Source organism: Triticum dicoccoides, chromosome 4B (genome assembly GCF_002162155.2).
Source record: "Triticum dicoccoides isolate Atlit2015 ecotype Zavitan chromosome 4B, WEW_v2.0, whole genome shotgun sequence".
NCBI classification, from domain to species: Eukaryota; Viridiplantae; Streptophyta; class Magnoliopsida; order Poales; family Poaceae; genus Triticum; species Triticum dicoccoides.
In genome coordinates, this window is record NC_041387.1 from 380,384,002 (window position 1) to 380,397,675 (window position 13,674).

A 13,674-nucleotide genomic window follows, 5' to 3' on the forward strand; every position below is an offset into this window, starting at 1 on the left:
GACGATGATTCGGAGCTTCTGGCGTCGCTTGGATCGGAGCAGAAGGTCTAGGGCGACGAGGCAGAGCTCTTGAGGCGGTCAAGGAAGCAAGGGGGAGGCGGTGGCCGCGGTGGTGCACGTCGGCGGCGGCGGGCGCGTTCGGGTGGTGCGAGGGAGAGAGCCAGAGGAGGGGAGGAGCACGGGAGAGAGTGAGAGCGGTTCAGGGGGGTGCGTGGTGTCGTCCAGAAGATCGGGGAGGCCAGGCAGGCAGGGAGGAGCTGGCGCGGCTTACCTGCGGGCCGGGCACGCAGCTGCCTCTCCTCCTGGCAAGAGGAAGAAGACAGTGCTGCCCCTGGTGGGCCGGGCTGGCTTTGCCCGGCTGGGCTGCTACAGTGGTGGGCTGGCTGGGCTGCCAGGTAAGTGGCCCAGGTAAAATTCTCTCTCTCTCTTCTCTATTTTGTTCTGTTTTCTTCGGTTAGGCTATAATTTTTCAGCAGTGGGCTCACTCTCTACTGTTAAGCTTCTCCTCAATTACCAGAATCATTCCCAGCATTTGCATTTTGTTCCCAGCTTGCACCGCCAATGTGCCATTCTACCATGGGTCCCATCCATTTCCGGTGATAAGCAAAATCGTCCACTGCGTTGTCTTCAACAAGTTAATGCACCTTTATGACTTCATAAAATGGGTTTGCATTTCAATCTTTGGTTCATATGGACTCATTTCAATCTGTTCTAGCTTGCATTATCCCAAAACACATTCATTTTGCCATGTCATGATCATGCATCATATTGTGCATTGCCTTGATTGTATTTCTTCTTTGTTGCCGGTATCTGTCCCCTGTCAATAGACGCGTTTCGACGATGTGATCAATGACACCAATGAAGAACTATACTATCTTCAGAAGTGCCAGGCAAGCAAAACCTCCTTGTTCATTCCGATACAATCCCACTCTCTCGCTCCTGCTCTCTTTTACTGCATTAGGACAACACCGATTCAACTGTTACATGCTGCGGTAGTTGAACCCCTTTTCCTCTGCATGACCTGTCATTGCCACAATAAATAGATGAAACCCACTAGCATGAGTAGGAGTTGTTTGAGCCCTGATGTGCCTACTCATTCATGTTTGTTTGTCATGCCTGCTACTGCTTAGAGTTGAGTCAGGTCTGATTCATCGGGGATGAATTGGAGGTGTGTGAACATGTCCTACTATGTGTGAGATAAGTGTGTGAACATGATTTGGTAAAGGTAGCGGTGAGAGGCCATGTAGGAGTACATGGTGGGTTGTCTCATTGAAGTCGTCCTCAGGAACTGAGTTCTGTGTTTGTGATCCATGAACAGGTACTACCACGCATTGGAATGCTTAAGTGCCCCTCTCGACTTATTAATCAACTCGATCTCTGTCAAGGAGTTGCAACTAGTTTATGGTGTTTGTAGGTTGTGTTAGTAGTCTACCAAGTGGCACCCGGTATAGGTGGGCTTGGGACAGACTAGGTACCGTGGCATGGTGTACCAAGCATAGATCCACCCGTTGAGGTGGGCTTGGGAACCCTACACACATTGTTTGGGGCCGTGTGCGACACCCCGGACGGATCTCCTTGTGGATGGAACCCGAATAGGCGATAAACCTAGATGAGAGACTTGCGTGGTTAGTCAGGTCGTGGCCGACACCCTCGCTGGGCTTCCGCTTGAAGGTTGCCGAGTACATGTTGTGTAAATGGCGGTAAGTGGTGAGAGCGTGTGTGAAGAAGTACACCCTTGCAGGGTTAATATGACCTATTCGAATAGCCGTGTCCGCGGTAAAGGACTTCTGGGTTGTCTGTACAGTTCATAGACAAGTGAAAGTGGATACTCTAAAATACGCAAGATAAGCGTGAGTGCTATGGATGGCGTTCTCGTAGGGAGACGTGAGCGGATCCATAGTGGTGTATTGATATGGTGAATATGTGGACTCGTGTGCGCCACCTCAAAAGAGTTACTTGCAGTCGTAGTTCAGGATAGCCACCGAGTCAAAGCTGGCTTGCTGCAGTTAAACTCCACCACCCCCTTTGTTGATAATGATTCATATGTAGTTAGATCTGATGTAAGTCTTGCTGGGTACATTTGTACTCACGTTGCTTAATTTATGTTTTTGCAGAGAGACTTCAGTCTCGCTAGTAGTTCCACGTGGACTTCAATGTTTAGCTTGTTACCTCAGCTACGATCTTGTGCCCTCAGCATGATCTCGTAGATAGTCAGGCTTCTCAGCCTTTTTCATTTGTAGATGTCTGTACTCACACATGTTAAGCTTCCACTTGTGCTTCGACTTGTATGCTCTAAATGTTGGGTCATGAGACCCATGTTTGTAATATATCGCTCCTCGGAGCCTATTGAATAAAATACTTGAGTTGTAGAGTCATGTTGTGATGCCATGTTGTATTTGCACATATCGAGCATATTGTGTGTATGTTATTGAAATGCTTGGTATGTGTGGGATCTGACTATCTAGTTGTTTATCCTTGGTAGCCTCTCTTACCGGGAAATGTCTCCTAGTGCTTCCACTGAGCCTTGGTAGCTTGCTACTGCTCCGGAACACTTAGGCTGGCCGGCATGTGTCCTTCTTCGTTCCTGTGTCTGTCCCTTCGGGGAAATGTCATGCGGTGTCTACCGGAGTCCTGTTAGCCTGCTACAGCCCGATTTACCAGAGTCCTGCTAGCCCAGTTGCTACAGCCCGGATTCACTCGCTGATGACAGACATGTTCATTGCTGGGTCATGTATGCCTGTTCCTGTAAGTTAGTGCCACTTTGGGTTCACGACTAGCCATGTCAGCCCGGGTTCTTTGTCATATGGATGCTAGCGATACTATCATATACGTGAGCCAAAAGGCGCAAACGGTCCTGGGCCTGGTAAGGCGACACCCGTGGGAATACCGTGCGTGAGGCTGCAAAGTGATATGAGGTGTTACATGCTAGATCGGTGTGGCATAGGATCGGGGTCTTGACAGCTCTGGTACCAAAGCTGTCAGGACCCCGATCCTAAGTCACACCGATCTAGCATGTAACACATCATATCACTTTGCGGCCTCATGCACAGTATTCCCACGGGTGCCACCTTACCTGGCCCGGGACCGTTTGTGCCTTTTGGCTCACGTATATGATAGTGCCTCTAGCATCCATATGACAAAGAACCCGGGATGACATGGCTAGTCGTGAACCCAAAGTGGCACTAACTTATAGGGACAGGCATACATGACCCAGCAACGAACGTGTTGGTCATCAGCGAGTGAATCCGGGCTGTAGCAACTGGGCTAGCAGGACTCCGGTAAACCGGGCTGTAGCAGGCTAACAGGACTCCGATAGACACCGCGTGACATTTCCCCAAAGGGACAAACACATGAACTAAGAAGGACACATGCCGGCCAGCCTAAGTGTTCCGGAGCAGTAGCAAGCTACCAAGGCTCAGTGGAAGCACTAGGAGACATTTCCCGGTAAGAGAGGCTACCAAGGATAAACAACTAGATAGTCAGATCCCACACATATCAAGCATTTCAAATCATACACACAATATGCTCGATATGTGTAAATACAACATGGCATCACAACATAACTCTACGACTCAAAGTATTCATTCAATAGGCTCCGAGGAGCGAGATATTACAAACATGAGTCTCATGACCCAACATTCAGAGCATACAAGTCAAAACACAAGCGGAAGCTTAACATGTCTGAGTACAGACAACTACAAATGAAAAAGGCTGAGAAGCCTGACTAACTACCAGATCCTGCTGAGGGCACAAGATCGTAGCTGAGATAACATGCTAAACGTTGAAGTCCACACAGAACTACTAGTGAGACTGAAGTCTCTCTGCAAAAACATAAAATAGGCAAACGTGAGTACAAATGTACCCAGCAAGACTTACATCAGAACTAACTACATATGCATCATTATCAACAAAGGGGGTGGTGGAGTTTAACTGCAGCAAGCCAGCTTTGACTCAGTGGCTATTCTGAACTACGACTACAAGTAACTCTTTTGAGGTGGCGCACACGAGTCCACATATTCACCATATCAATACACCACTATGGATCCGCTCCCGTCTCCCTACGAGAACGCCATCCATAGCACTCACGCTTATCTTGCGTATTTTAGAGTATCCACTTTCACTTATCTATGAACTGTATAGGCAACCCAGAAGTCCTTTACCGCGGACACGGCTATTCAAATAGATGATGTTAACCCTGCAGGGGTGTACTTCTTCACACACGCTCTCGCCACTTACCGCCATTTACACGACATGTACTCGGCAACCTTCAAGCAGAAGCCCAGCGAGGTTGTCGGCCACGACCTGACTAACCACACAAGTCTCTCGTCCAGGTTTATTGCCTATTCGGGTTCCATCCGCAAGGAGATCCGGCCGGGGTGTCGCTCACGGCCCCAAACGATGTGTGCAGGGTTCCCAAGCCCACCTCGACGGATGGATCTATGCTTGGTACACCGTGCCACGGTGCCTAGTCTGTCCCAAGTGCACCTGTACCTGGTGCCACTTGGTAGACTACTAACACAACCTACAAACACCAGAAACTAGTTGCAACTCCTGGACAGAGATCAAGTTGATTAATAAGTCGAGAGGGGCACTTAAGCATTCCAATGCGTGGTAGTAGCTGTTCATGGATGACAAACACAGAACTCAGTTCCTGAGGACGGCTGCAATGAGACAACCCACCATGTACTCCTACATGGCCTCTCACCGCTACCTTTACCAAATCGTGTTCACACACTTAGCTCTCAACAGTACGACATGTTCACACACCTCTGATTCATCCTCGATGAATCAGACCTGACTCAACTCTAAGAAGTAGCAGGCATGACAAACAAACATGAATGAGTAGGCACATCAGGGCTCAAACAACTCCTACTCATGCTAGTGGGTTTCATCTATTTACTATTGCAATGACATGTCATGCAGAGGAAAAGGGGTTCAACTACCGCAGCAAGTAACAAATGAATCGTTGTTGTCCTAATGCATTAAAAGAGAGCAGGAGCGAGAGAGTAGGATTGTATCGGAATGAACAAGGAGGTTTTGCTTGCCTGGCACTTCTGAAGATAGCATTGAGTCTTCATCAGTGTCAACGATCACAACGTCGGAACATCATCTACCGAGAGGGGACAAGCACCGACAAACAAGGAAGAACACAATCAATGCAATGCAACAATATGATGCATGATCATGACATGGCAATATGCTGTGGTTTATGCTAATGCAACTAAAACCAGATTAAATGAAGTTGGTTTGAATCCAAGATTCAAATTCAAACTCCATATGTGCTTATTTAAATGCCAATTATGAAAATTGTCATATACAGCAACCTTAGGTTGTTTAAACATGCATGAAAATGGGACAGATGGATAGATTGGATTTTTTTGATCATTTTTCATATATAAATTATTTCATTTGGAGTTACAATTGAATTTCTATGAATTTTAGAAGTTTATACTATTTTCTGGAATTTCCTGGTTATTTTAAATTAGACTAAAACCAGAAAATAGTTTACTGCGTCAGGATGACATCATGCTGATGTCAGCAGGTCAACGGGCGGCCCAGGTCAAACTGACCAGTGGACCGCATGTCAGTTACTAACCTAACTAATTGGGTTAATTAGCGTTTTAACTTAATCTAACCTGGATTAATTAGGTGGGCTGGTCCCGCATGTCAGTGACCCAGGGGGAGGTCAAACCCCTGGTTAGTGGGTCAAACCCGCCGGCGTTTAGCCGCCGGCGGCAGCAGACGCGGCGGGGCACTGGGGAACGGGCTGTGGTGCCCCGTTCCCAGCGTGGTTGGGCTCATTCGAGAGCCCAGACCAGCGCATGTCCGGTGGTGGAGGCAGCCGGGCCTGGGGTGGCCGGAGGCGACAGCGAGGAGCTCGGCCGCGGCGGCCGGAGCATGGCCAGGTGCGCACGGGGTGCTGCAGGGCACAGCGGGAGCTGCAGGCGGCGGCTTTGATCTTCTGGGAGGCTCCTGAGCGCGATGACACGCGCGGGCGTGAGCTGCGGTGGCTCTGGCCGCGACGGTGAGGATCCACGGTGACGCGACCGCTCGGGTCCGGTGGTTGGCACGGCTACGGCGCGCGAGTGACAAAACCGAGAGAGGGAAACGGCGACAGGGCTCACAGTGGATCCGGAGGAGGCGTCAGCGAGCTCGTGGGAGGTCCAGCGCGGGCAGAACGGCGACGATGATCTCGGGCGGCCGGAGGTGAAGACGACGGCGATGGCGGCTCCACAGGGCGTCCGGAGACGCACGGCTTGACGGAGAAGATGAGGACGACGGCGCGGAGCTCTTGGTCACGACGGAGGGGCGAGGACGTGGCTGTGGCCGTGGCGAACGCATCGGTGGCGATGGTGGCGTTCGGCCATGGCTGCGGGCAAGCGAGGGGGAGGGAGAGAGCCAGGAAAGAGGGTAGGGGGGAAGGATAGAGGGTGTCGAGGCATCTCCAGTCGCGGGGACAGGGAGGAGGATGAGCCTCCAGCGCGAAGCAGGAGGTGGCATCGACGCGCGCGTGCGTCAACACGCCTCTGCCTACTGGCAGAGGTTGAAGACGGTGGGGCTTCTGGTGGGCTTGGCCAGTTGGCTGGGCTACCAAGTGGGCTGCGCAGCAGTAGGTCCAGGTAAGTTACAGGTAAGCTCTCTTTCTCTCTTTTATTCTGTTTATCTATTTTTCTGTAAGTTTGTGGCTTTTCTAAAAATACTTAGGCATACTCAAAAATCACCAAACTGCTCATGGCCACTGTTTGGAATATATCCAACATGGAACATTTCAGTTTAGGATTATTTGGACATTTTAAATATTTTATAGTATTTAAATGCCCAAATTCAAATAGAGTACGATTTAATTCAGTGACCCAATGTTGTCCTAAAAAAATGTGAACCAATTTTTCCAGAGGTTCAAACCCAGGACAAAAATGATGGACATTTTAGAAGGGCATTTCAGGTTCATTGAAAAAGATTTTAGTAAACCCTAGTTGTCTTAGGGAGGGTGCTGGGGGTTCTGTCATCCCCATTTCAACTTTCTGTGAAAAGTAAACATGATGCAACACCAGATGCTAGCACTAGGCATGGTCAGAACTAGGGATGTGACAACTCACCCCCACTAAACAAGAATCTCGTCCCGAGATTCAAGCGTAGGGTAAGATGAAGGGGAACGCAAACTAACATAATCGTCACGATCCAGGGTGCACTTCATAAGAACGTTGATTCGATCACCATCTTTGTCTCGACGTCTTGCTCTGAGATCTCCATCTAACATGACAACGAGAGGAAAGGGACAACTCCAGAAGAATTGATCTTCTCGAAGATCAATCAACTTAGGATCAACTCACAGAGTGAGTCATAGCAACATCTCTCGAGCTGAGGCACGAAGCATACATCTAGAGGAATGGAGTAGAATAGGTGACGAAGGTTCACTAGGTAGACAACAATTCCACACTTAAGAGGGTGGTGAATGGTTGTCAACGTAGCGAGGAGTTGAATTGCCATGATACCATAACGAGACATTTTGGAGGAGGTGACTCGTGGTATCATCCCTGAAGTGGCAAAAAGAATTACCTTTGAAATAGAGATCATTGAGACTTGAGGGAGTTCCGGACTAGGGGGTGTCCGGATAGCCGAACTATCATCATCGGCCGGACTCCAAGACTATGAAGATAGAAGATTGAAGACTTCTTCCCGTGTCCGGATGGGACTTTCCTTGGTGTGGAAGGCAAGCTTGGCGATACGGATATGTAGATTTCCTACCATTGTAACCGACTCTGTGTAACCCTAGCCCTCTCCGGTGTCTATATAAACCAGATGGCTTTAGTCCTTAGGACGAACAACAATCATACCATAGGCTAGCTTCTAGGGTTTAGCCTCCTTGATCTCGTGGTAGATCCACTCTTGTAACACACATCATCAATATTAATCAAGCAGGACGTAGGGTTTTACCTCCATCAAGAGGGCCCGAACCTGGGTAAAACATCGTGTCCCTTGTCTCCTGTTACCATCCGCCTAGACGCACAGTTCGGGACCCCCTACCCGAGATCCGCCGGTTTTGACACCGACATTGGTGCTTTCATTGAGAGTTCCTCTGTGTCGTCACCGATAGGCTCGATGGCTTCTTCGACCATCATCAACGACGCAGTCCAGGGTGAGACCTTTCTCCCCGGACAGATCTTCGTATTCGGCGGCTTCGCACTGCGAGCCAATTCGCTTGGCCATCTGGAGCAGATCGAAAGCTACGCCCCTGGCCGTCAGGTCAGGTTTGGAAGTTTGAACTTCACGGCTGACATTCGCGGGGACTTGATCCTCGATGGATTTGAGCCATAGCCGAGCGTGTCGCACTGTCACGGCGAGCATGATTTAGCTCTGCAGCCGGACAGTACCCTGGAGGCCGCACTCGAACTTGCTCCGATCTTTAAGTCGGAGCCGGCTGCGCAGATCGAGGACAGATGGCTAGACACCGTCTCGGAAGCTGCAACCTCTATGATGATAGAGCCGAACACTGACCTTGTCCCTCATAAAGCTCGTGACTCCGAGGTGCCCGACTCCTTGCCGGACTCCGAACCTCCCGTGCCCCCTCTGATCGAATCCGATTGGGCGCCGATCATGGAGTTCACCACAACGGACATCTTTCAACACTCACCTTTCAACGACATCCTGAGTTCGCTAAAGTATCTCTCGTTGTCAGGAGAGCCCTGGCCGGACTACGGCCAGGACGGTTGGGATGCGGACGACGAAGAAATTCAAAGCCCACCCACCACCCACTTGGCAGCCGCTGTCGATGATCTAACCGACATGCTAGACTACGACTCCGAAGACATCGACGGTATGGACGACGATGCCGGAGACGAACAAGAACCAGCGCCTACCGGGCACTGGAAAGCCACCTCATCATATGACATATACATGGTGGATATCCCAAAGGATGGGAATGGCGAAGGAACAGAGGAGGATGACCCCTCCAAGAAACAGCGCAAGCACCGGCGTCAGCGGCGCCGCTCTAAATCCCGCCATAGCAAGAATGAAGATTCTGGCACCGGAGATAACAATACACCGGACAGTGCCGAAGACAACCCACTCCAGCAAGATCCAGCACAGGAGGATGGAGACGCCAACCCTCATGAGAGAGCGGCAGAAGAAGAGGTAGAGGATTATATGCCTCCCTCCGGAGACGAAGCAAGCCTCGACGACGATGAATTCGTCATGCCTGAGGATCCCGTCAAGAGCGTTTTAAACGCAGGCTTATGGCCACGGCGAACAGCCTCAAGAAAAAGCAGCAACAGCTTAGAGCTGATCAAGATCTGCTAGCCGACAGATGGACTGAAGTCCTCGCGGCCGAAGAGCATGAGCTCGAACGCCCCTCCAAAAGCTACCCTAAATGCAAGCTGCTCCCCCGATTAGAGGGGGAAGCGTATGAACCCGCATCACCAGGAGACAATACGGCTGACCGACCACCCCGTGGTCGCGACAGAGAGGCCTCTAGGCCCTTCACTAGACCCGTACCCTGGCACCGCCCGAAAAGCACAAGACCACAGGGGAACGCTCCGGACTTGCGAGATATATTGGAGGATAAGGCAAGACAATCAAGATCGATCTCTGGATCGCGTGGGCGCCCCACGGTACGTGACGACAACCGTCGCGCCGGACACAGTAAGTCCGGCCGGGCCGAACAAAATAGACAAAGCTCTTTTGAGCTCCGTCGTGATATCGCCCAGTACAGAGGCACCGCACACCCACTATGCTTCACAGATGGAGTAATGGATCATCAAATCCCCGAAGGGTTTAAACCCGTGAATATGGAATCTTACGATGGCACAACAGACCCCGCGGTTTGGATCGAAGACTATCTTCTTCACATCCACATGGCCCGCGGTGACGATCTTCACGCCATCAAATATCTCCCCCTCAAGCTTAAAGGACCAGCCCGGCATTGGCTTAACAGCCTGCCAGCAGAGTCAATTGGGAGTTGGGAAGACCTGGAAGCCGCATTCCTCGATAAATTCCAAGGCACGTATGTGCGACCACCAGACGCTGATGACCTAAGCCACATAATTGAGCAGCCAGACGAATCGGCCAGACAATTCTGGACACGGTTCTTAACAAAGAAAAACCAAATCGTCGACTGTCCGGATGCGGAGGCCCTTGCAGCCTTCAAGCATAACATCCGCGACGAGTGGCTTGCCCGGCACCTGGGACAGGAAAAGCCGAAATCCATGGCAGACCTTACATCACTCATGACCCGCTTGTGCACGGGTGAGGACAGCTGGCTAGCACGCAGCAACAACCTCAACAAAAATTCTGGCAGTCCGGATTTCAAGGATCGGAATGGCAGGTCGCGTCGTAACAAAAGCAAACGCCGCATCAACGGCGACAATAGTGAGGATATGGCAGTCAATGCCGGATTCAGAGGCTCCAAACCCGGTCAGCAGAAAAAGCCATTCAAAAGAACTGCTCTGGGTCCGTCCAATTTGGACCGAATACTCGACCGCTTGTGCCAGATACACGACACCCCCGAAAAGCCAGCCAACCACACCAATAGGGACTGTTGGGTATTCAAGCAGGAAGGCAAGTTAATTGCCGAAAACAATGACAAGGGGCTGCATAGCGATGACGGGGAAGAGACCCGACCGCTGAACAATAGAGGGAAGAAGGGTTTCCCCCCACAAGTGCGGACGGTGAACATGATATACGCAACGCACATACCCAAAAGGGAGCGGAAGCGTGCACTCAGGGATGTATACGCGACGGAGCCAGTCGCCCGAAGTTCAATCCATGGTCCTCCTGCCTGATCACTTTTGACCGAAGGGACCACCCCACCAGCATCCGCCACGGCGGATTCGCCGCATTGGTCTTAGACCCAATCGTCGATGGATTTCACCTCACCAGAGTCCTGATGGACGGCGGCAGCAGCCTGAACCTGCTCTATCAGGATACAGTGCACAAAATGGGCATAGACCCCTCAAGGATTAAACCTACCAAGACGACCTTTAAAGGCGTCATACCAGGTGTAGAAGCCAATTGTACAGGCTCAGTTACACTGGAAGTGGTCTTCGGATCCCCGGATAACTTCCGAAGCGAGGAGTTAATCTTCGACATAGTCCCGTTCCGCAGCGGCTATCATGCCTTGCTCGGATGTACCGCGTTTGCAAAGTTCAACGCGGTGCCGCACTACGCATACCTCAAGCTCAAGATGCCAGGCCCTAGAGGAGTCATCACGGTCAACGGAAACAATGAACGTTCTCTCCGAACGGAGGAACATACAGCGGCTCTCGCGGCAGAAGTACAATGCAGCCTCTTAAGGCAATTCTCGAGTCCGGCCGTTAAGCGGCCGGACATAGCTAAGCGCGCCCAGAGTAACCTACAACAAGACCACCTGGCACGTTCCGAGCACGCATAGCAATGCGGCCCCAACCCCAACCCCTGCAAAACATCCAAACAGGTCCTTCGCGTACACCATTACGCTCTGAAGATACCATGGGCATGGGGAGAGGGGCACGACCACAATAAGCCCAGACTGCGGCTCAACCACACCAGGGGCTCTCAAGTGTGTCGTTCTTTTTTTCTTTTTCCACCTTTTATTTTTTACCTACAGGACTCCGTTCGTCAGAGGCCCTGTCCGGCAGCAGACCTGCCAAAATCACGATGCAACAGCCAGGGAAGGATCAAAGGCTACAACGAATATACAGGTGGTCTCCATTACGAGCATTTTGTTACACCAGTCCGCAGCCTACCCCTGGAGGAGGACATGTTTAACAGTCCCATCCCTTGCTTATCGCACTATTTGTATCGTTCTGCATTCATAGCAGCACTTATTGAATAAAACAATGCAGCACCTTTTTGCTTATAATTGCATTTCTTTTTCATACATATGTTCATTTACGACATATCGCATCCGTACACTTTGGTACGGTTAAAACACACCAGGGGCTTATGGTTCCCGCATCATGGTGTGACAAGTCCAAACACTTTCACAAGTGCGGCACCCCGAACTTATAGCATTATATGCATTGGCTCCGAATCATGTCTTGGGTCAATAGTTGGGTTTGCCCGGCTCCCATGTTTTGGTACCTTACGTTCCGTTGTATCGGCTAAGGTAGCACTGGGAGAACCACTACGATTACGCCCCAGTTGAGCTGGGTTAACGCCTCAGTGGAGAAAGCTAAAACTGACCGTCATGATGAGGCGAGAGCCGGTCGCTGTTCGAGAGGTTTTTACGAGTCCTTAAAGACTTATGCCACTTAGAGCGAGGAGCCGGATCTTGTCCGGCCCAGGCGTGGATAGCGCCCCAAATTCGGCCTTCCAAAGACTAGGGGCTTCGCCGAAATTTAAAATTATAGAATTCTATGGCTAAGTGAGAGTGTTCAAGCATTATAAGTTTGGTTGCCTTGTTCGCTGTGTTGAGCGCCTCCCTAGATGGACCCAAAAATGGGAACAAGAGTGCTTAAGTTTATCCCGAACACCCCAGCACTCATGGCATGGGGGCTGAAGCCGACGACTTGCCATCTCTCAGATTTGATAAACAGCCACACATAAGGTAATATTTTAAATTAATAAGCGTTGCTTAGCGCATATGAACTAAGTTTTCAGCGCACAGGATAACAAAATGCGATTCTACTCAAAAATTACATCTTTGGAGCACTCCCCGCAATAGTGCGTGCGCCCTTCAGCACACTCTTATAATACATCTCGGGCGTGCGATGCTCCTTGCCCTCTGGTGGCGGGTCCGTCACAAGCTTCTGAGCATCCATCTTGCCCCAGTGCACCTTTGCGCGGGCAAGGGCCCGACGGGCACCCTCAATACAGGCGGAGTGCTTGATGACTTCAACCCACGGGCACGCATCCACCAGCCGCCACACCAAGCCGAAGTAGCTCCCAGGCATGGGCTCCTTAGGCCACAGCCGAACTATGAGGCCCTTCATGCCCTGTTCGGCCGCCTTGTGGAGCTCGACCAACTGCTTCAGCTGGTCGCTAAGGGGCACCGGATGTCCAGCCTCAGCATACTGAGACCAGAAGACCTTCTCCGTCGAGCTCCCCTCCTCGGCCCGGTAGAATGCGGCAGCATCGGACACGCTGCGAGGAAGATCTGCGAACGCTCCTGGAGAGCTCCGAATTCGGGTAAGCAATAGGTAATTAACACTCACATGCTTACTTTGCATGAAAAATGCCTTACTCGCTGCTATTTCTTCACCGCCTCAATCTCCTGGAGGGCCTTGTAGGCTTCGGCCTTAGCGGCTTTGGCACTCTCAAGAGCCGTTGCAAGCTCAGACTCTCGAGTCTTCGAGTCACGCTCCAGGCTCTCATGTTTTCTCACGAGATCCTGGAGCTCATGCTGTACCTCCGCCACCCGCGCCTCCTGTTTCTCTCGCTCGGTGCGCTCTGCGGCCGCATTTTGTTCGGCCGCAGCCACCGCCTCTTTCAGGGTCGCCACCTCGTTAGTGGCCCCTGCAATACCCGCGTTATCCTTGTCATTCTTTTTGCAACCAAAATCCTTTTCTGTAAGGTACAATTTTCATAAGGTGTTACTCACCTTCCTTGTCCTTGAGCTGCCTCTTGGCATGGCCGAGCTCGTTCTCGGACCGCTCGAGGCTTTCCTTCAAAGTATTGACCTCCGCAGTCAGTGCGGCAGAGGTCAGCAGTGCAGCCTGCAATCCCATATTGACATATTTTTTATAACTCCTGCGTATA